Source organism: Epinephelus moara, chromosome 18, assembly GCF_006386435.1.
Source record: "Epinephelus moara isolate mb chromosome 18, YSFRI_EMoa_1.0, whole genome shotgun sequence".
NCBI lineage: Eukaryota > Metazoa > Chordata > Actinopteri > Perciformes > Serranidae > Epinephelus > Epinephelus moara.
The window spans coordinates 24529882-24554524 of NC_065523.1; the positions used below are offsets into that span (position 1 = coordinate 24529882).

The 24643-nt window shown below is 41.3% G+C and overlaps 1 protein-coding gene and 1 long non-coding RNA gene across 2 annotated transcripts in view; both read left to right on the forward strand.

The window, feature by feature from the left end:
- LOC126406154 (nuclear GTPase SLIP-GC-like) overlaps positions 1 to 24643 on the forward strand; it is an 82058-nt gene that overhangs the window by 25939 nt on the left and 31476 nt on the right. The window lies entirely within an intron of this gene.
- LOC126405131 (uncharacterized) overlaps positions 12270 to 24643 on the forward strand; it is a 17530-nt gene continuing 5156 nt past the window's right edge. Inside the window, exon 1 of the long non-coding RNA XR_007571557.1 lies at positions 12270 to 12353. This is a non-coding gene — a long non-coding RNA (uncharacterized LOC126405131). The remainder of the gene's footprint in view (positions 12354 to 24643) is intronic.

Genomic DNA, 24643 nt, shown 5'->3' on the forward strand with positions numbered 1-24643 from the left:
CTGCGTGACTGGTAGACGGTGGTGGGTGGCGCAACAGGCCAAAACACAAATTCAAAACAAAAACATGATTTGCGGACTGTAAAAATGTTTTTTAAATGCGAATATTCTGGCTGTACTATTGTTGTCGGTGAGATCAGTATGTCATATGAACATTATTCCTTAGTCTCTGTGACATATTAGGAGGATTTTACGACTATTTGCTTTTTATTTCTTACATATAACTCCTTTAATACAAACTATATTATCAAAATACAAACTTGTGAACACCTCATTTATAAAACATTTCAAACTGTTAACATGTTTCAGAAATGAAGCAAAATGTGGACCATTCAACGGGAGCATCAACTCGTTTTCACTTGAAACAGAGAGGCTGATGAGAGAGAGGCAAGAGTACAAAGATGTCGAACTACAACTGATATTTCTCAAGACAGAGGTAAAAGTTGACGATGGTACCGTCTTATTCATTATTCCATTATTATATCAAAAAAGTATAATAAACAAAATTAAATGCAACACTTGTTTTTGCTCCCATTTTCCACAGGTTTAAGTTAAAGATCTAAGACTTGTTATACTCTCAGTAGATATATCTCTCAAATTTGTTCAAATCCGTGTTAATGGGCACTTCTTCTTTTCTAAGATAATGCATCCACTCGACAGGTGTGACATAGGCATATCAAGATGCTGATTAAACAGCATCATTACGACACAGGTGTGCCTTGGGATGGTCACAGATAAAGGCAACTTTAAAGTGTGCAGTTTTATGACACAACACAATGACACAGATGGCACAGGTTTTGATGGAGCCTGCTGTTGGCATGGTGACTGCAGGGATGTCCACGAGAACTGTTGCCCGTGAACGTAAACATCAAAAGTGGCCTTTTATCGTGATCATCCCAAGGCACACCTGTGTAGTAATGATGCTGTTTAATAGTCACCATCCTGTATAATGTCTCCTGACCTACATAATGATGTGATCATTTATTGACTTGTCTTGTTTTTGCATTTTGTGTGGACCCCTGGAAGAGTTGTTACTGTGGTAACAACTAACGGGGATCCTGATACTGTTACTGTGGTAACAACTAACGGGGATCCTGAATAAAGAATTAAGAATCTGTATAATTTGTGGTCTCTCTAAGGAAGAAAAAATGAAGACAAATCTAAATAAAATCATCCGGGAGCTAAAGAAAATGATCTACAACAGTCTGATGGAGACAATCGAGGAAAACATGAAAGAATGCTACAGAGGTAAGATAGTAGACCGTGACATATACAACCTGACACAATATTACTACATACTTATCTTTATCGTGATTGTGCTGAAAAATTTGACATAATTTAACTGTTTATTTTAGAAGCAGCAGAAATTAGAGGACGGGACTCTCTGAAAAACATGAAGACCACCCTTGAGAAGCATGTACGAGATTCAAAGGACATCATGTTTCAGAGGGCGAAAAATGTTATGTTGAAGCATCTGAGAAACTTGATGGTTTGTCACATTTTTTTAATACCTCATATTGTTAAGCAGTGCTTAAAGGACGGACTGAACCCACAATGCAGACTTCAAATGTTTATTCCAAAAGAACACACAGGTTTGGGAGATGGATTCTGGGGGAAGTCGGGGAGCCAGGCCAGGTGAGGGAATCTAGGGAGGGAGACCAGAGGGGACTGACAGACGGGCTGGGTGAGGCGGAAATGGAGAGTTGCCGGACTGGAACAAAAGAAAAGAAAAAAGCTGTGATCAAAAAGTAAATAAGCACAAAAAAATCACTGTTTTACTAAATCAAAAACTGGTTTAGTGGCGGGGCGTTACCAATGAGGGAAACTGGACGAACTGGTGAAGAGTGAATGCAGAGACCGGGTTTAAATGCAGCAGGAGAAGTGGAGAGGTCATCAGTGGACTCACAGTCAGCTGGGAATGGTAGCAGGTGGAGGTAATGAGGTCGATAGTCTGAGTGGGCGGAAGTTCGCTGCATAGATCAGCCTCTCATTGGGCGGAATGAGCCACCCGCTGAAGTCCCGCCCTACCACCTCCGGTTGTGTAGCAGTTTGATCTTGCGGGGATATAGCCATTTTTCTGCCATGGTTCGCGTCCTGTAGGCGATATTTTTGTGGGTGTGTTACACCAAAACCTGTGTCCCCCCGCAATATTTTTGCAAGCGCACCGTTGCTGTGGCAACGATTGTGATTGGTTGAAAGAAATAAAAAAAGCCGGGGCGTTTTTTTCTCCAATCTTAAAGTGAGAGTCGGCGCAGCCAGACCTTTCTTTTCTTGAGAAAGGTCTGGTGAGCGAGACTATGAGGTCGGGAGCTATTTTTGGAAGAAAGCCAGACTTACTGACCTGGTTGGTAAAGAGGGGCTGGGTTCCTGTGCCTATTAGCTGAGGGTTGGGTGGTCTCCTGAGTGTGTTCAGGGCAGTGTGGGTGTCTTGCCAGACCTTCCTGCAGCGGCAGATGTGATCCTGGACGGAGGGCACAGCAAGGTCGCCTTCCTGGCAGGGGAACAGGGGGGGCTGGTACCCCAGAGAGCCTCAAAGGGTGACAGCTGAGTGGCAGAGCAGACCAATGAATTGTGCAAGTACTCCACTCAGGGAAGGTGGTCACTCCAGGTGGAAGGGTTAGCCTCCACCATACAGCGTAGGGCTGACTCCAGGTCGTGGTTTGCCTGCTCTGTCTGGCCATTAGTCTAAGGGGGTGATAACCAGAAGACAGGCTGACCATGGCCCCCATGGCCGTGCAGAAGGCTTTCCAGACTCGAGAAATAAACTGGGGGCCACGGTCAGAAACAATGTCCAGGGGAATGCCATGCAGACGGATTACATGTTCAGTGAGGAGCTCAGCAGTTCTAAGAGCAGAAGGCAAACTGGGAAGCGCCACAAAGTGAGCGACTTTTGAAAAGCGATCCACCATAGTTAAAATTACACTTTTACCTCTGGAGGCAGGGAGACCCGTGACAAAGTCCTTTGCTATGTGGGACCAGGGCTGGCCAGGGATGGGTAGAGGGCGGAGCAAACCAGCAGGGGCCTGATGGGAGGCCTTACTCCATGCGCAGGTGACACAGGCTGCCACGTACTCACGGGCATCCTTGTCCATGGTGGGCCACCAGAAGTGGTGCTTAAGCAGCTCCAGCATGCGCCTGGCTCCGGGATGGCAGGCGAAAGAGGAGGTATGAACCCACTGCAGCACCTGTGAACGCACAGAGTCAGGGACGAACAGTCTGTTAGGTGGGCCATTACCTGGGTCAGGCTGCTGCAGCTGGGCCTCCCTCACAGTTTTCTTAATACCCCAAGTGAGCTGAACGACAAAGTGTCTGGGGCAGGATAGTAATCTTCAGGGGAGTCCTGGCGGGACATTCCAGGACCCAGGGCGGTAGGTGAAAGTGAAATTGAACCTGCTGAAGAAGAGGGCCCATCTGGCTTGGCAGGAGTTCAGCCTTTTGGCAGCTTGGATATAAGCAAGGGTTTTATGGTCACTCCAGACCAGGAATGGTACTTCAGCCACCTCCAGCCAGTGTCTCCATTCTCCCAAGGCCATCTTTACAGCTAATAGCTTGCAGTTACCCACATCGTAGTTGCGCTCTGTGGAAGACAGACGGCGGGAGAAAAAGGTGCAGGGGTGCAAGCGATTATTAGGACCAACATACTGTGACAACACTACCCCAACCCCAGCGTCAGGAGCATCGACTTCCATGATGAACTGTTTACTGGGGTCAGGCTGAATCAAAACAGGTGCAGAAGTAAAGAGTTTCAATTTTGTGAAGGCCTTGTCTGCCTCAGCTGACCAACAGAACACCACATTGACAGAAGTGAGTCTGATAGAGGCAACATTACTATAGTCACTAGTCGAATTAATCAAAGGAAGAGGATATTTGTTTTTTACTGTGATGTTGTTCAGGCCACGGAAGTCAGCGCAGGGCCATAGGGTTTTAGCCTTCTTTTCCACAAAGAAAAAGCGGAGGGGAGGAAGGTCGATTAACCCGGCAGCGAGAGAATCCGTGATGTATTTCTCCATCGCCTCCCTCTCGGGGCAAGACAAGTTGTAGAGACAGCTGGAGAGAAGCGGCGCACCAGGCAGCAGATCAATTGCGCAATCATAGGGACGGTGAGGTGGCAGGGACAGGGCTGGGTGACAGGCTTGGTCCAGCGATGATCCATAGAAAATTTGGTACAAACTGGATCAGACAAGAAGATGTCAAAAAATGTGTTTTTCAAAAATTCAAAATCACTAAAAATCTTACCTGCTGACCCTGATAGGTTTTGAGGCTTTTTTGTAGGACACACTGAGCTGGACTTGTGCATCGCATTTCAAGCCAATCCCACTTACGATGTATGAGTAACAACTATTGAAGTTAACGTTTAATTATAGTGGCCCCATCAGGCTGCTTGGAGTTATATTTCTTTGGCAGCAACTGCACATAACGTCCAGTCATTGGGGAAAATTTGCTTCGTCTATGATGCACCATCTCACAGGAAAATTCTGAAGAAAAATAATAACAATAATAATTGTAATAATAAACTGATACAGAAACAATAAGGCTTTAGCCCTTTGAGCTTAAACCCCTCATTAGCCAATATGCCCAGTCTGAGCTGCCCTCTGAACACACATCTAAACAGTTCATTCATGTTAGATTTAGTTCATCTTGAACACAATATTTGGCTTTGTGAGTGAAGAGTGATGAAGAATTTGTTCATTTAGGAGCTGATCCTGGGGGAACTGGAGAACACAATGCAGGAATCAATCGAGCTGTCACTCAATACAGATGGTGACTCAATCCCAGGTAAATGGACAACGCACTCTCATCCCAACTTGTCAAATACCGCTGTTTTGTCAGTGGATCTAAACGTCAAAATATGACGTGCTAGGTAGCCTCCTGTGTCGGTTTTGGACATTCGTCTCATTTGACCCTTATTACTTACATTATGTCTTTTTAAAATACATTTTCATTTTCTCAGGAAAATGTACAGGTCTGCTCATAACATGCATACAGTCTTTCTCAAAATAAACTTAATACAAAGGTAAAACACCTCGCTTTTGGTTTATTTTCTTAAGTTTAGGCAAAAAAAAGTCCCTGGTTAGGTTTAGAAAAAACATCATTGTTTGGCCTAAAATAAGTACAGTTCTTCCTCATGTAGCGTCGCATCACATGAAATACATCATGTGACATATGTCACTACTGTTGCGTGCTACGTATACTCGCAACTACGTTTTTAATAACTCCACTGAGTTTTGGTTTCACACGGACAGTGAACTACCAGGTGTGTGTCCGGTGTTTGTTTGTCCCATCCACCCTCTCACCTGCCCTATAGGGGCTTTTTGGCTATTTATACTGCGGCAGTTGCCAGCAGCATCAGAAATAGCCGCTGCCCAGTGCGTATCATACCTTAGCGAAAGGTGCCTCTATATGTCTGTACCTGTCGCCAAAGTCATTGACAAAGTGGTGGTATTTGACGAGTTGGGAGTGAGAACAAGCTGAAATGGAACATTTAAATTGAAAATATTTAATTGAAATGAATAAGTCACCACATTTTCATAATTGATAGTGCACTGGTGAACAATATGTTTGTTTGTTTTTTTTCGCAGATGTTTCAGTGGAGCTCCAGATGGTGAAGAACTACTGTGATCAACTGAAGGAAAACTCAATTGAAGCACCACCACCGATGAGGTAAAACTGTTGTTAAAACACCCACATAATTCTTTGACTATGAACTGTTCTGAATAATGCTAACAATGCTTTTAATTATACTAGTGCTGATCCACCCGTCCCAGCAACCCATTCATGACGTGTGCATAGGTAAGTTTTAGTGAAACTGATGATCAAAGTCGATGATGGGAGAGATGATATGACAGCCCTGCTGTAATTCATTACTGTTCAATGTCACAACTTCACTGTTTGTCTCTCTGGTGGACGTTTCAGGTTTGCTCAGTGGAGAGAATCAGCAGATGCCTGATCACCCACTGAAGGTCCCTGTGGGCACACCGATCCCTCAGAGACATGACACCTCTGGATTTGATCTCAACCATTTTTGTCAAGTTATCGTATCCTTGTTCTTTTTGAGTTTTTAATGTACTTTGAGTTTGCTTGTTGTTGTGTATTACATGCAGAGAAATTTTAGACATTTTTGCTTTCAAGTGATTATAGATCAGAGGCAGACAGAAAATGTGGGGAGAAGGGTGGAGGGAGCTGGATTCAAACCAGAGACGCCCCATTTCCACCGAGCAGTATGGTACAGTTCAGTTTGGTACGTTGTTTTCAATTTCCACCCTCAAAAGCTGTGGATGGTACCAATGGAACCGTTCTGTACCGTCCCCATGTTTGGTCCCCCCTCTGTTGGGGTAACTAGCAGACAGATCTGGTACTAAAAGGTGGAGCTGTGAACACTGCAGTCTGTTGATTGGTCAATAGAGGACGGTCACTCTGCTCAGGGCTGAGTTGTGGCTGGTTTTGAGGCTCATGTAACCACTGTTCACAACATGGAGAGTTTTATTAGACTGTAATTATAAAATGAAAGGATGTGTTGCTGCCTCTCGCAGCAGCTGGAGTCGGAGAAAAAAAAACTTAACTCAGCTGACGACATGAATCCATCAGCACACCTTAAATGTCACTATGACAACTTTGACCATTTCTTGAGTTTTTATATGACATACACTTTTAGTAATGAGTGGATCTTCAGATGTTCATATATATATTAATTTTTGACCAGGTTATTTGAACTGCATATATTCCTGTCCTTACTCAGAGAAAAAAAAAAGTACCGTGCAGCATCATTCCTGTGGGCTACAGCAACACTAAACCGCTCAGCTTGCCTGAGAAGGACTAAATTCACAAACTTGCTATTTTTAAATATCCCATGGAGAGAGACTCTCGCTGCAGCCTGTTTTATTTTGTTCTGAAAATGTCTGCCTGCAGCCTCGTTCTGTGAAATACAGTGAGTGCTGGACGGAGCAGTGAGTGACAACAACCCCGCCCACATTTAAAAGTACTGTTTGCAGTGGAAACGCTAGGGTCTAGGTACCATGTCTGAAGGGTTACTTTTGGTTCCAAAGGTACCATACCGAAAGTGTTTGGTGGAAACGGGGCTATAGTGGTTTTTATGGTGTGGGTTTAATTAAACTTTTTTTTCTTGGTTTTGAATATGTGCATGTTTTTTACATGTTTTTATTTCATTTGTTTCACTTTGATCGATTGAGACCAGCGTGATGAAATTTTAATGATATTTTGGGTGTCTCACTTTAACCTTGAACCTTCTTTACAATACATGCTGTGAGTTAGATCTGACACAGACTTTTCAAAGAGTGATCTTGATGTTTTTCTTTCATGTTCAAGGACAAAACTGTTGCTTACTACAAAATAATGACTTGTGTATGTTTTCATTCATATATAGGAAGTAGAGAGAACTAGTTTAGATTATAGTAATAAACTAGCATTTTTGGCTTATTGTTATTTACTCAACAATTGTTGTGTTTTAATCTACATTGATTTTAAATGCATAAATGTGTGTGATATTGTATGCTGTCTCATAATACATCTCAATAAAGTGAGTGCCACATGTAGTTTGACTTCTCTGTGGTTTATGTTGGTTTATATTAACATTAATTTTGACTGTAAGATAAACAACAGATTTTCCAACATTGTTCTTGTCTAAATCCTCTAACTGAAAACTCTAAAAGTTCTTACCTAAAGCTAAGTTTCCTGACATAAAGCTACATTACAGTACCCAAGCTCTTACAGTAACAGACACCACAAATGCTATCTATCTGGTGTCCAAGTAGTTGTTGTAAATATATTGTCCTTTGGTAAATTATACCACAGTACGTTAGACATTATGACAGGCTTGTTCACATTCTTGGTGTTTGTGAAACAGAGCATGTCAGTGTGTAAAGATTGTGTAATTCTGCACATTTATCAGCGTCACTTTTTGTTACCCACTCATCAGTCAGTGCACTCCAAAATATGAATAACACAAACAGTATGTACAATGGATTAAACAAGAAGTAACACTCGTGTGAGATATTTAATTTGGCGATAGTGAGAGAGTATGTTAAGATAAATGGGGAACGCAGGAATGTGTAGTGAGAGAGTATGTTAAGATAAATGGGGAACGCAGGAATGTGCAAAATATTTATCTAAGGAATTAGATAAATATTTAGATAAGATAATTAAATCTCCTATTTGACATCAGGTCTTACCACTGCCCAGCGGGTCACCTGTGAGGGGAGTTCGTTGCCTCCTTTCTTAGCAGCAAACCATGCAGACGTTTCTCCTGGGGCCCCAAACTTTCACTTTGCAACTCCCAGATTTTCCAACAGAATGGCACCAGCTGGCGCACTGTAGTGGGGGGAGCGGTTGAACCTGTGGTGTCCTGTGGGTACCCCCACGTCACTTGTCTACTTTGTTATAATTACTCGCTCATAATAATGATGAAATCAATATCATTGGCCGTTCGATATTGTTATCAAAGTTATTATTAACGTTGAAAACACTGGTGATAAAAGAAAACTTAATAAGCAAAACTTAAAAGTTTAAAATAACTTTGATCGTGAGAGTATAAAAGCGTAACTACTGCCAGAATACCAGCTCCTGCCTTCAGGCAGACGCTACAGGGCTAGCAGGTATAAAGGCAACAGATACAAACTCTCTTTTATACCTACATCCATAGCACTCCTGAACAAAAAACCAGCCCTGTTCCCTCCGTAGTGAGGAATAGCCCCAGTCTAAACATGGTCTCCTTTTAAATTTAGTTTTTAACTTATTTTTTATTTTCAGTTAAATTATTTTAACTGTCCAACTCTCCTTTAACTTTCTTTTAACTTCTCTTTGCACTTTACGCTGCCGGGCTTAGTAGTGGCCGATGCCTGCATGGTGGTCGCAAACACAGCATTCCGGTACTTTGTCTTATTGTACACCATGTGTACTTGTAAGTCTTTAGAAAAGACTTTGTGTATTGTTGTTTGTGTACTGTGTGTTGTGTGTCAATGTAAACGCAGTTTGCATGCAAAGGACTGTATTGTACGATTGTATGAATGTAATTAAGGACTGGATGGCTAATAACTCCCTTCAGTTGAACGCAGCTAAAACTAAGATTTTAATTATTGCACCTGACGCCTCAGCATCTAAAGTGGCCAGCTGCTTAGGGTCCCTCAGTGCAAATGTGACCCCAAGTTGAGAAACCTTGGGGTCACATTTGATCAGGCCATGCTCTTCGATGACCACATCAAGACTGTCACTTGCTCCTGCTTTTTCCACCTCAAAAACATTTCCAACTTGCTCCTGCTTTTTCCACCTCAAAAACATTTCCAAACTCAGATCCATGTTAACTTATTCCGAGCTAGAAATGATCATCCATGCTTTTATTTCCTCACGTCTGGATTACTGTAATTCTCTTTTCACCTGTCTCAATAAAACTTCATTAGACCGCCTCCAACTAGTCCAGAACGCTGCCGCCAGGCTTCTGTCCAGATCTCATAAGTTCACTCACATCACTCCAGTCCTGGCATCCCTGCACTGGCTCCCTGTTAATTTCAGGATCCAGCACAAGATTCTAACCATCACTTACAGAGCCCTCCATGGTCAAGCACCTGCATACTTGACGGATCTGGTGTCCTTTCACTGTCCTGTCAGGTCACTGCGGTCCGCTGAAGGCCACCTACTTACTGTCCCTCACACAAGATTAAAGACGAAAGGTGATAGAGCCTTTAAGGCTGTTGCACCGAAATGGTGGAATGCACTACCTCATGAGCTGAGAGCGGCCTCTTCCATGGACATTTTTAAAAAGCAGTTAAAAACACATCTGTTTAGACTTGCGTTCCATTAATTGTCCATTGTATCATCTCTGTATTTCACTGCACTGTGTTTTGCACTGTTTCTGTTATCGTATTTTTTGTATTTTATCTTGTGAAGCACTTTGTGAGTCCTCTCTGTGAGAAGTGCTATATAAATAAATTTACTTACTTACTTACAAACCTAAAGGTCTTTTTCTTGCAGAATCATGGGACTGCCACAGTTAGTAATGTAACATATTTGGGTAATATTTGCAGTGCAAAAAAAACTGATATCATGAGTAAGTGCAGGATCTTTCCAACAGTGTCTTGGGCCTTGACCAGGCTGGAGAGGTATGGCAGGTTAGCAAGAGGAATTTTTGTCATTTTGCTCACAAGGGGGATGACGTTCCCACTCAAATCGCCTACTGACTGTATGTGCAGTTTTTAGTATGTCTGAAATCTAGTATGACACCTCAGTACATGAATTGCACGCTAACTGCAGTAAAATATTATTACTACTTTTGCTGAGCTTTGTTATGGGTAGCATACAACACGATTTGGGCTTTTTTAAGCCGTGCTAGTGGCACGGCTTCAGGGAAGTCTGTCGGTCACCATTTTGATTCAGATTTGAGTATTTAGAAAATATTTGGATGGCAAATATATAAACATACATAAACAACATCAGTTTTTTAACATGCAGATGTTAGCATTTAGCTATTTAAGCATTATGTGGAGACAAACAGTCAAAGTAATGTTACTCCAACAGACATGATAAAAAAATATAACAGGTTCATCATGCTTGATCGGCAATGATGGTACAGAGACGCTGAGATGTGGAAGACCTGGAAACACTGACCAATCAAAGCAGACTGGGCTTTTTTGGGAGAAGGGCTTCAAGAGACATGCGCTACAACTGAGCTTTCTCAGACAGAGGGTGAATACAGGTTTTCCAGCACAGACAGCATGAGGAAAATTAAATGTTTCTGACCATTAAAGCATGTCAACATGTAGAAACTAAAATACTAGCATGAACCTAAAATTGAGCACAATAAAGCCCCACTTCCACAGAGCAGTACGGTACGGTTCAGTTCCTTTCAGTACGCATTTTTCTGTTTCTACTGTGAAAAGTTGTGGATGGTACCAATGGAACCGTTCCTAACCGTCCCCATTTTTGATCACCCCTCTGTTGGGGAGAAATTTTAGACATTTTTGCTTTCAAGTGAGTATAGATCAGAGGCAAACAGAAAATATGGGGAGAAGGGTGGGGGTGTGAGGTAGTTGGATTCAAACCAGAGACATAAGCCCTGTTTCCACCGAGCAGTACACTACAGTTCAGTTCAATACGCTGTTTTTCCATTTCCACTGTGAAAAGTTGTGGATGGTACCAACAGAACCGCTCTGCACCGTCCCCATTTTTGGTTCCCCCTCTGTTGGTACCTAGCACACAGATCTGGTACTAAAAGGTGGAGCTATGAACACAGCAGTCTGTTGATTGGTCAATAGAGGACGGTCACTCTGCTCAGGGCTGAGTTGTGGCTGGTTTTGAGGCTCATGTAACCACTGTTCATACCGTGGAGAGTTTTATTAGACTGTAACTATAAAATGAAAGGATGTTTTGTTGCCTCTTGCAGCAGCTATAATCTGAGAAAAAAATAACTTAATTCACTGGGCCGACTGCAACTTTTAAGGTGAGACATTTACTTGTAATGTTACTCAATGCATGAGCTGATCATGTGAATCAATCAGCACACCTTAAATGTCATTGTGACAACTTTTGACCATGGGTCTGACTTTGACTTTGACATATTGTCAGGTAGCCTGTTGGTTCTGGTAGTGAGCTTTACAAGTATGTGCAGGTGCAGGTTTTCAAAAAGGGACCATGCAGGACTCTGGCCTGCAGTGTCTCAATAAGAGTAGCAAGGCGTCCCTTTGGTCCTTAAACCACAGAGACCATTAACCTAAATGTTCTACCTCTTTCCTACCTTTTCTACACATATCTGCACAACCATTATTTCTCATTTGTGTAGCAGAATATTTTACTTAATGAATCAATGGAAAGAATATTGTATTTGTCAATTAAGATGTACTTATGTTTTTTCCCTACTTTTGAAGTCAAGTTGATCCACTTCTCTGGTTCACTAGATACTTGGGCCGTTGTATAATAACTGTCCCCTCCCTGCACTGACAGAGATCACATGGTTTAATGAACCTAACTGTTGCTGCAACAGAAAGATCAAAACAAGATAATAAAGGCATGGGTAAACTGGTTTAACAGGTTATGGTTTATATGGGGTTAGACATGGTTTAAGGGCACATTGAAGCCAATACACAGCCTCAGAGTGCTGCCAGAGAATACATGTTGTCATGACACACATTCTGTGGCCTCAAATTCTTTCTTTTTAGCCCCACCTTGTGGCAGTTTGTGGTATAAAACATTATTGATAGCAAAATGTTGCTGAGTGGTCAGTTCAGATCATGTGAGTCCGAGGTTAGAAGTCAGCCAGGAAAAGTGCAGTGTGCAAGAATTTCTCCATGCGGTCAGACAGACAGCTCCTCTCCCCTTTTTCTTCTCTTTTTTGCCTTGGAGAGCCTTTGCTTGTAAGTTTCATTACCTTTTCTGTGTTTTGTGCAAATGTGCATAATTATAATTTAGAATGCATATGTTTGAGTTAAAAACGAACTACTTTGTGATAATTTCATTTAAGGGTAAAAATGCTAAAAGTAAAAAAAAAAAAAGTAGCTTGTTGTCATAGCATGTGTACATAAGGAATGAAAATTCATTTGTGCTATATTTTCGAGAATTGCTTGTAACCAAAGCCTTGTAACTTGTGTTTATTTCAGTTTTACAAAAAGAATGGAAAGAAGAGAAAAAGGACTCAGTAAAACACCTTAACTCTACTACCGTGCCTGTGGATATTCTCATTTATCCAGATCATAGTTATCTCAAGGCAATTGAATCGAATGCAGCTGGACTTAGTTTTGTCTTAGAAGACGTTTCACCTCTTATCCAAGAGGCTTCATCAGTCCATGCTTGTCTGACTAGGGTGGAACTAGTCTGACACCGTCGACCACCGTTGCAGCAGAAGTTTCAACGACCGTTGTTGACACACCATTGGAGCACTAACGAACCAATGACATCATTGGCCTTGTGAAGACCTACTCAGAGGTTAAATACCTGGGTTTTCCACACTAGTTTGTCAGACTCCAGCCTAGTCAGACAAGCATGAACTGATGAAGCCTCTTGGATAAGAGGTGAAACGACTTCTAAGACAAAACTAAGTCCAGTTGCGTTTGATTCAATTGCCTTGATATCTACTACTGTGTTCGACTTTCTCTGAATCCTGTCTGTTAGCTATCTGTCAGTGGTGTATAGATGGCACACGAATCAGGGACAGAATACATGTTGATCGACAATCAGACCATTAAGGCTAGTAGATGTTGAGTTCTGAGTATTTTGCTCTTAACAGTGGTTCTGAATTTGATTTCTCATTGTAGAAATCAGTTAGCCTGGAAATCCAGACTCAAATCTAGAAAGATTTTGAGTCTGGCCCTCACCAATACACCCTTCCTAACCAAGCGGCGGCACTAACTGAGGCATTTCAAATGCCACCGCACGCTATTGGATAGCACGATGACCAATCAGAGCAAAAAACAAGGTGACGTATTCATTGCACTAAGCCCCTGTTTGCCGAACAGTGGGGCCAACTGATATATTATGCTTTTGCTGTATCCCGTCGGCAAAACAGCAAAAACGTCCTTCCTGGAAGCGAAGGCTTCTAGGGCAGTCTACTGCTCCTCTCTCAAGGAAAAAGATAAGTGTAGTTGGCTTAGCGTTTCTTCCAAAGCTAAATTGAATGGATGTGGTCCTTCAGCAGCTGCCATCTTGGCTGTTTACTTTTCGACTCCTACGGCACAGCGCTGTCGTCATCATGTTACGCCCGCCCAGAGCCCGCCTCTGTCAGATCAACTTATCTGATTGGTCTGATTGGCGATTCAGCGGGCTCTGCTCGTCGGGGCCAGATTCCCGTGCAGTGCAAATTCAAATTTGCTAGGGGCGGGGCATCTGGATTTCCAGGTTAGAAATAAGTGCTTATTACAAAATTTGCAGGGGCACATATGTGTTGCAAGCACAAATTCCTGCAGGACCTATCAGGAGGCTAAAGGGGGTCTTAAGCTCTGTTTCCACCAAACACTTTCGGTATGGTACCTTTGGAACCTAAAGTAACCCTTCAGACATGGTACCTAGACCCACCGCAAACAGTACTCTTAAATGTGGGCGGGGTTGTTGTCACTCACTGCTCTGTCCAGCACTCACTGTATTTCCTCATTACCGGTAACACAGATGGAAGTCTACACCTCGTTTATCGTCAATAGAACGAGGCTGCACAACGACATATTCAAAACAAAATAAAGAGAGTCTCTCTCAATTGATAATTTAAAAATAGCTGGTTTGTGGATTTAGTCCTTCTCAGGCAAGCCCACGGAATAAGTGTTGCTGTAGCCCACAGGAAAGATGCTCCACAACGCTTTTTTTTTTCTCCAAATGAGGATTAGAATATACTGTGTCACATAACCTGGCCAAAGTTTGAAGATCCACTCATTACTAAAAGTGTATGTCATATAAAATCTAAAGTAATGGTCAAACTTGTCATATGGAATATTTAAGGTGTGTCAATTGATTAATGTCGTCAAGTTAACGTTCCACCTTAAAAGTTGCTGGCAGTAAGCCCAGTGAATTAAGTTAGAGAGACAATGGATATTTAAGGGCTCTGCTCAATGGCATAGGTAATGACCCTATACAAATTTGCCAGAGGTTTCTCTTTTGGCAGCCTATACCCAGACACCTTAGTTCTTTAGTTTTTAGCCGACAATCAGATTTTGGTGAGTAATTAGCCAAGCTCGGACCTGTAAAAGATGGCAATGGCAATGATGTCAGACCAATAGAAGCTTATGACAGCTATAGTAACGGACACAGGAGCAATACCTTTAGAGAATGTTTGCACTTGTAATAAAGTTTGGGGCACCACCCTCCTAATGAGGGAAGCGACTAATCAAATTAATAACTCCGTAAACCAATTATTAATTTGTCAGCACACTTATCAATAATGACTCAATCTCTGTATCTGGGTTATGAGTCTCTATACAATGATCTTAGCTCCTGCTCAAAAGACATATACACAGACAACGACTTGGTGATAAATTAAGATTTATTTAGGCTAAATGTGTGGTAAATAATGGAGGATGATACGAAATAACATAAAAACAACAGTATGTATAAATGGATCAAGACAAGAGGTAACACTTTTGTCAGTTATTTAGTCTGGTGATAGTGAGAGAGAGTATGTGACTATAGATAAATTGGGAACGCAGAGATGCGCAAAACCATTTACCTAAGGAAATCTAAATTAAGATCAGGATAATTTAGTCTCCTATTCGACATCAACTCTTATCACAACACAGCGGCTGCATCAGGTGAGGGAAATTCTTTGCCTACTTTCTTAGCAGCGTTGAATCAGGCGAATGTTTCTCCGAGGACCCTGTACTGTCGCTTTGCGGCTCCCGGACTTCCCAGCAGAATGAAATTGGCTGGAACACAGTGGAGGAGGAGCGGTTGAGCCTGACTGCGACGTCCTTCAGGTGGCCCTCAAACGTCGGTTCTCTTGGTTTGGCAAAAGAACCACTGGGACAAGTGGCTGGCAGCTGCTGGCTCTGATGAAACTTTGATAGAGCAGCAGGTCGAACAGCAGTTTATCTATTTAGCTGTGGCAACTCACTTATAATCGGGGTGGGTAGTAACACGTTACAAGTAACGCACATGAGTAAAAAAGTAGTTTTTTTGAGGAACAAGTACTTTTTAAGTTCCTTTTTTAAAACTGTACTTATACTCTTACTCAAGTATTTTTTTAAGCCAGTAATCTACTTTTTACTTCACTACATTTGCCATTTACCTTCGTTACAACTACCGTATATTTCCAAATAGCCGCCGGGGGTTTGACCCCATTTTGCGTATTAAATGCCGGTCTGATTAAACGCCGGGGCGATTATTTCCTCATTCATTGCCTCAAGGAGGGGTGCGCTTTTACGCACAGGTCGGTGGTGAAGTGGTGCACATGACTCGTGCTACGGACGGACGGACGGACGGACGGACAGCCACGTAGCTAAAACAGGTAATACATCTGGCTACATCTTTCCCACATCAAATATCCGTGATCGCCTTGACACGCAAGCGCACACAGTCCGTGTCCTCTCACCGCGGATGCTGTGATTTGAAGGCCCGGTACTCATTGTAGCCCACTCTTATAAGAGCCAATAATAATAACAATAATAATAATAAAAATAATAAGTTACTGTGGACCTATATGCCATCCCTTTTAATAAAATTACCAGAAGAGTTCGCTGAAAAACAGGTAAAGTCAGCCTGAATTACTCGCGTACGTCCCCGGTGAAAATCGCTGACATACATGGGAAATACAGCTTCTACAGGCTCGCCATAGCTCACTGTCAGGACTCAGGGACCAGAATTCGGGATGGCGGACCGTCGGAATGGTGAGATTTCTGTGTGGCGGCCTGTAACTGTTGGTTAAATGGCCCGTTCGGATAACTGGGGCTTTACTGGTATAATGCAATAGCACCACCCAGCGGTGAAACCCGTGTACACAAAAAAAATGACCGGAGCCAGGTCGAAATGAAGAGCTTCTTTTTGTTTGAAAAGAGCCAACTAAGTTAGCATATTAGAGATTTATGCACATATAATCCCAGTTTAGGACATATTTTTTACAAAACAAGGGAGAGATGGGATTTTCATTTTGTTACTGTTATGGTCATTTGTAAAATAGTTCACCTGACACCTGGTGATCTGGCAGGAAAGTCCTACAGGGACCTGTTATACCTTTACAAACACATTTGTGGATGGAACTTGGGAACATTATAGTGCTATTGTTTACCATATATTGAATGGTTTCTTATTTATTTTATTGGTTTTTATTTATTTTGTTAACAGCGAAAAAGACGTAGAAAAGACAAAGAAGTTGGGATGTTGTTTCTGTTTTTAAAGCAAGGTCATCCACTCAAATTACAGATAGGGAAATGGAGAAAGAAGAGGTTAGGTAAGGAAAAGAGGGGTAGAGTGAAGGAGATGGAGAGTGGAAGATTGGTACCTGGGTAGAGTGAAGGAGATGGAGAGTGGAAGATTGGTACCTGCTTCATTAAAAAAAAGTTTTATCAAGGGCTGTTTTTTCATTATTTTGCACTGGTCCGCACACCCTAAAAAATATTCAAACGGAAAGTAACCTGTACTTGAGTAAATTATTAACCAGGTACTTTTTACTTTTACTTGAGTAGGTTTCTCAAATAGTAATTTTACTTCTACTTGAGTAATTTTTTGTCAGTAATTGTACTTTTACTTGAGTACAGATTTTCAGTACTCTACCCACCCCTGCTTATAATAAAGTTGAAAACAATCTCGTCGGCCGCTCAATATTATTATCAAAGTTATTATCAACATGTAGAAAAAAAATGTTGCAATAGGCTGGCTTTGTCGCTTCAGCTATAATGTTACTGAAGGCACAGACAAAAAGAAAGAAACCTCAGGACAGGCAAAACAATCCTGGACGTGTCGAGGAAAACTTAAAAGTTTAAAATAATTTCGATCGTAAGAAAAGAAAGTTACGCAGGAACTGAGTTTAACAGCGTAACAGCTTCAGACATAAAGAATATAACTAGAAGGAGGGATGGCAAAAGAAAGAAGAAGAAAAAGTAGAAATTAAAGTAAAAGAAGTAAAAAGGAAAAAGGAAAGAAAGAAGAAAGTAAGTAAGTAAGAAGAAGAAGTAGAAGGAGTAAAAAAAAAGTGAGGAGATGCGCCAAGCTCAATAGTTTTATCCCACTAGCTTGACGGGGTGTGTCCAAAGCAGGGCGGGTCTCTTAGTCTATACATTACTTTATTCTGGAGGAAACTTAATGAACTTTAAATGAAACTTTAATTTGTGAGATTATATACTTTAGCATGTTACGCACGATAGACACATACTCTTCCCATTATGGTCAAAATCGGCTCTTAACATCAAATTAAATTTAATATGATTATTATGCTGCATATATCAGCGGAACACAAGTATAAATGTTTCTAATACACACACTGTAGACTTACCTGCAGTTACAATAAAACAAAATGAGAAGGCACATATTCATCAAAACAAGTTGATTAATCAATCCAACTCTATTTTAACTCTAAATATAATATGGGATTTCTTAAGGGAATCCTCCCTAACTATCATCACAAGAGGGCAATATGGCTTCATGTTAAATTAGGGATTAAAAACATGAACTCATAATTCACTGATACTTTGACCTACAAAACAGAAAAACCTCCAAGAGACATTTCAAGTTGGTTACAATAGAAACTTGGTAAGACACGACCCTGATCTGGTCGTCAATCTGTGTTGCCCCAAGATGAATTCTTTTAAGATGTTAATCGACATCCGGGACCTGGAGGAGTCTCAAGTGACCTTTTTACCCCTCTTGGCATCAGGATGGCTGAAAGGAGCATTTATCAAGACTTGGGTGAGACCGGGGGCAGAGTCGTAAACATTTGACCCTCCGCGTGACCCATCTCACCCCTGTTCCCTTACTTTCGGTTTTGGGAGAGTTCACAAGGGGTGTTCCTTCTACATTATCAATCGATTAACGCTAAGAAGTCCGACAAGACGGACTGTGTTATTAAACTCAAGAACGGCTGCTATGGAGAAATACACTTGATTTTGCTTTTCAAAGAGAACTGTTTTGTACATCCAACTGTCTGTGCCAGGCTCGTCCAATCATTGTGGTCCACCTGTATGGCATCAAACCTGATATTCAGCGACATGCATCTTAACAATGCATCTAAGACTATTTTTGTGAGAGTCAAAAGGACAGGTCAGCAGAAAGCTTTCTTCTTAGAGGACATCAGGTGTAAATGTGAGTATGTGGATGGTTGGCTTGTGCCTGTACCAAACACTTATGAAAGATATTAGCCAAAAATACTGAAAAACACTTGGTTGTTTATATACAGAAAACTTTAAATCAAGTACTGTAAATACAAATAGTAGATGTAGCTTGCCGTGCCATCAACTTTATAAATATCATCAACAACCCCTCAGTTTCCCTGTTCCTTTACAAATCACAGGTTTTGCATCTCTTTTCCTGGTGCCAGCAGGTGAGTTGTTAATTTGCATAAGGAAATTCTAATGCCTAGTTCAGACTACAGCCGGCCATCCTACTGTCAGCTTAAATTGTGAGTGATAATCAGTGTTATGTGTGATTATTGATAATTTTATCCTGTGTAGTGTGTCAGAGCACTAGGGCTGTCAACGAATATTCTAAATTGGAATTTAAATTCGAATTTGAAAAAAAAATGGACCTTCGAATGTGAAAATTGATATTCAATTGTGGAGGGAAAAAAAACACCACTGCAGCTGTCCTCTTTGCGAGTGGGCGTTGGCCTGGGACGCTGCACTGAACGCACTGCATGATGGGTCAGAGAGGGGTGGCGAGCTAGAGGTCCACGGCCGTTTATAACGTAATGTTATAGATAATTGTTTTATGTGTTTTAATGTGTAGGTATGTAAATGTTTTCAAAGACGTTTATGTTGAAATAAAAATACCTACAAGTAGTTATGTTTCCTTGTATTAGTTTGCCCTCTTGTGGACATAATGCGAAAAAAAAAAAAATTCTGAATGGTTCGAACCTATGAGTTATTTTTAGAAGGAATATTCGAACGTAATTTTTGAGCAATTTTGACAGCCCTACAGAGCACACTCTAAAATATGATTTATAGGGCTAGTGGATAACACTTAAAATAGAGAAGTTTTTCAGTATTAAAAAACTATGTTTTTTACATTACAGTTTACAGCTTATTTTAAGAAGTTGGTCAAATCGAAAACATACTTACCATTTTTGAGTTGGGTGTAATAAAGGTAGATAAATTTGAATATCTCTTTGACCACTAAATATCACCTTAAATATCACCAACTTTTGGTTCAGCTGTTTTTCGAGGTCAAAGCAAAACATGGCGGTTGTACTAAACTAATTCAATTCATCAAATTATAAAGACTGTTGGATTGGCTCACAAATGACAGAGTTGGAACTACTTAAAAATTGCATGCAAATTGTTACCTTAATTTTTGTTGAACCAATAGATTTTTTTTCACGTGAAATGATTCATGGGGTTAGTAGATAACTCTTTAAATGAAGAAGTTTTCAGCATAAAAAAAATGAAGTTTGTTTTGTCAACGTGTTTTAGTCAGTTGACAACTTATTCTAAGAAGTTGGTCAAAATAAAAATTAAAAAAACGATATTTTTGAGTAGGATGGAATTGAAATAAATAGAATTCCTTAATTAAAATAATTTGATCACTACATATCACCACAACTTTTGGATGAATATTAAGTTGGTTCAACTTAGAGGTAAAAGCAAATCACATATGTGACACTAAACTAATTGACTTTGTCAGATTTTAAAAGACTCATAGGACTGACTCAAAAATACCAGAGTTAGAACTTCTTAAAAAGCTGCATGCAAATTCCTACCTTGATTTTTAAAAGTTGAACCAGTGGAGTCTGTTTTAAATTGTAGACGACAACCGACACTGTGTCGGGGATGCCTCATGATGTCCCAATAGTAACACAAGTACGTTTCTACCGGGATGTCATGAGGCGATTTTTCAATTATATATTTCAATTTCAATTTTATTTATTTCTCAAGGGGGACTACTTCCATCACAGCCATGACTTTGACCAATACACTGACTTTGCTTTACAGTGACCTAGTGGGGGAGCTTTTATTGTCAAACATTGGCAGGAAATTGTTTCGGATAGTTCAGTGATTTGCACGTTTTTTATGCAGAACTTCAAATGTAGCTACTGTTACCTGCTATCATCTCTTTGGGGTCATCGGGTGGGAACCTCCACCAGTGTTTTGTCTAGTTTGTCCCACGACACCTCCAGGAGGCTAGACAGTGATCTCTGGCGTCCCAGAGACACTCCCCTAATGCCAGCTCTCACTGCTCCCCGCACCAACCCAATAACCTCCTTTACCTTACTTACGCATGGCTCTCTCAGCCCAAACAGTACTGCCACCTTCAACCAAACCCAGGCTCCGTACATGCGAGCTCCAGGTAGAGACAGTGCTGATACTACCTTTCCTAGTTCATTCACCATACTCTATTTCATACGCTACATAGCATAACTTTGCCTGAGTGTCAGACTGAAGCTCGCAGAACCTTCAGTCTGACATTGCCTCCACTGAAGGCGATTTACAAGGGGGAGGGAATTTGATTTTTCCCTAACCAATCAGTAGAGATCAACGACTCACCCAGAATCTGACGTCATTAGTATCCATGCCTCGGTGGTGCCGAAAACAAGCGAACATGACAAAATGTCTCCGTCGTCGTGCATGCCCAGCTGCCATCGCCGTTAAATCCAGTTTAGCAGCTTCCTTAATTTGGTCCTCCATTAACGAGAGTAGTGGCGAAATACCTCGATAGCATCATTAATGTGGTCTGTAGGATCTGTAGCGGTCACCATTGTTGCTATCCTCACCAGTTACCCACCGGCATACAGCTTGACATCAGCGTGGCACTGATTGGCTAATCGCTAGACCCTCCCCCACCCCCGGCGTTCATTGGTCCGTCCATCGTTTGGGCGAGATAAATCGCAAATTCATTGCAGTATGCCAGACCAGAGATGCAAGCCTACTCAGTTGAGTGGGCAGGGTCTATGGTCTGGAACCAGGCTAAGCATAACTCCAATATAAGCGAAAGTTAAAGGAGATAGAGAAGATAAACTCACAGGCTTTCTCAGCCCAAACAACACTGCCACCTTCAATAAACCCAGGCTCCGTTTATGCGAGCTCCAGGTAGTGACAATGCAGATACTACCTATCCTAGCACATTCACCATACTCTATTTCACACATTACATAGGATAACTCCAATATAAGCTAATGTTAAAGGACATAGAGAAGATAAACTCACAGGAACAGAAAACACACTCACCTTGCAGCATGGTCTCAAACAAAAGGGATTCAAATAGGCCACTTCCACACTTAAAACACCTTCCTCTTGCTGGATTTTCTGACAGGACTGATTGGTGGATCTCTCCACCTAATCTCAAGGAGTTATGTACCCTGCTTAGTAGGTCCCCCTGCTGACCCCCAACTGACATTATTCCTCCTCATCCAAATCCACTGACTAGCTCTGGCTGCTTCATCTGACATTTCCTTCACTGTCTTCCTCAAACTCTGTCCCCGCACTCCGAGTTCCCCGAGGAGCGAGACAGCTGATCTTGCTATGAATCCCCTACACCCCACTTCCACTGGACAAATCCTAGTTTTCCATCCTTGCTGCTCAGCTTCTGCTCCTAAGTCTGCATACCTAAGCTTTTTTCTTTCATAGGCTTCTTCCACTGAGTCTTCCCAAGGAACTGTCAGCTCAATGAAATAAACTATCCGTTGACTCACTGACCACAACACTATGTCAGGCCTCTGCTTGGTACAAACTACCTGGGGAACAACAAGCTTTCCCCCTAAATCTACTTGCATTTCCCAAATGTACGCATGCACGCACACACACACGTACGCACACGCGCGCGCACACACACACACACACACACACACGTTTCACAAGATGAGGGCTCCTAAAGACTGAATGCAAGCTATATGCCAATTCACAGAGCCTAAACTCTGCTAAATACAAAAATCCAAAGAGCTAATAGAACATTGGCCAAATGTCAGGAAGAAGAAAACATTGAATTTGTCAAAAGCCTATCAATTTAAAATGATTGAATATGATGAACATTTAAAAAAAATACATAAACAGTTCCTAAAACCACCAGGAAATCTTATCTCTTATGTAATGTTCAAAGGAAATAATCTGTTAAAAATTCATCCACTTTGCTCTTTTTACACAAACTTCCTGCAGTTATCACATTCATTATTCAGGTTAATTATACAGTTTATCAGTTATTCTGTACTGTTATTGTTATGCACTGAATATATCGTGAAAGATCCATAAAATATGTCACTTATAGAATAAAGGTCCCTTAAGGAAAAAGGCTGGGAATCACAACTCGAAACTACAGTAGGGCCATGTTGCACAGCTACATTAACACCTATTAATAATAGGTTATATTAATGTAATCTATAATAATATGCTAGTTAATGGTCTGAAACACTGGATTTTGCTGATAAATCTTTTATGCTTTTTGCTGAAGAAGGATTTTTACGTTGTGGTATTGATACTTTTACTTTTACAAATACTTGTATCATCACTGCCTTTTAAACACTGACGAGTTCATGACAAGTTTCTGCAGCACATCTCCACATATGAATTTATCCTGCTGAACCTGTTCTGTGGGCAGAGAGGAGAGTATGATAATGAGGGGTGGAGACCAAACAAACAAAGTGCCCATGTTAGATCAAGTATCAGAGGAGTCATGTATGTGCATTAAAGAGGAACAGTCCAGATGTAAGTACACTAACCTCAATGCATTACATTCACAGCTAAATATATTACTGAGAGACTAAGTTTAACTGTTAAATACTATGTAGTAGCCTAGTGTGCTGTTTTGTCACTATTTTGTTTCCATAGCCCAGACATTCATTCACTATAGATTTAATATTTAACATGGAAATGTACTCGAACCCTGCATTCTCCAAAGAGTACTTTTGCCTGCTAAGTGTAATTTTGTTACTTTTTTTTTTTTTAATCTAGGATGTCTGTAAAGCTTGAGCCCTTTCTCTCCATAATAACAAAACTGAAAGTATTGGAGTGGTAGGAGGTGGTGGAGTACCAAAATTGCCCTTTGGTCAGGCTTGTCCATGTTGACTAATTATCTTAAACTGCAAGTTACTAATAAACCTGCTGAACTAAACATACTATAATCCTTTTTTATTAAATTGTACAGTGTCATTTATTTTTCCTGTTGGTGCAAGTTAAAGTGTTTTTAATCCAGTTATCAGGGCTTGATTTTTTTTGTCTGCTCTCAATAATTTTTTTCAGAGACACTGAAAAGCTTAAATGTTTGTCTGAAATGGGCTTCCTTAAAATTGTGATTATTCCCACAGGAGCATGTAAACCACCAGATCTGTCAGTGTATCTGAGCTAAAGATTCAAATGGGTTTTATCCTCAAAAAAATGAAGTTAACCCATATGCAGCTTCCAGACAGCCTGTCATTGTTTTATACTAATTTTAACAGTGGAAATTAAGCTGCTCTGATTTGGTCATTTTTCCATTCCTCACCGTTACAATTTATGGTCCCCCCTCTGTTGGGGTACCTAGCACACAGATCTGGTATTAAAATGTGGAGCTGTGAACACAGCAGTCTGTTGATTGGTCAATAGCAGACGGTCACTCTGCTCAGGGCTGAGTTGTGGCTGGTTTTGAGGCTCATGTAACCACTGTACATAGCGTGGAGAGTTTATTTAGTGAACTGTAATTATGCAATGAAAGAATGTTTTGTTGCCTCTTGCAGCAGCTGGAGTCGGAGAAACATTCACTGGGCCGACTGCCAGGATTTTTTAGGTGGAACATTAAGTCATAGGGCAGCGCACCTGCGCTTCGCCAACTGGGTGTGGCCAGGCGGATTTTGTAAGTTTGGCACACCGTGTGCCCTGGCGCAGCTACTCCTCTACCCCACCTCTGTCCCTCCTACCGGCGCAAGTCGGAAAAAGGGAGGAGAGAAGGCGTGGAGTGGGTTTTACACAGCCCATTCACATCACACCAATCAAATGAGCCCCTCTCCTCGCCCTTAAATGCGCCGCGCGAAGGTGTAATGAGAGTTTACTCAATTCGCCATGGCGGAAGAGAGCAGCAACGTCAGACGGCCAAACTTCTCCCAGGAGGAAACTGATGT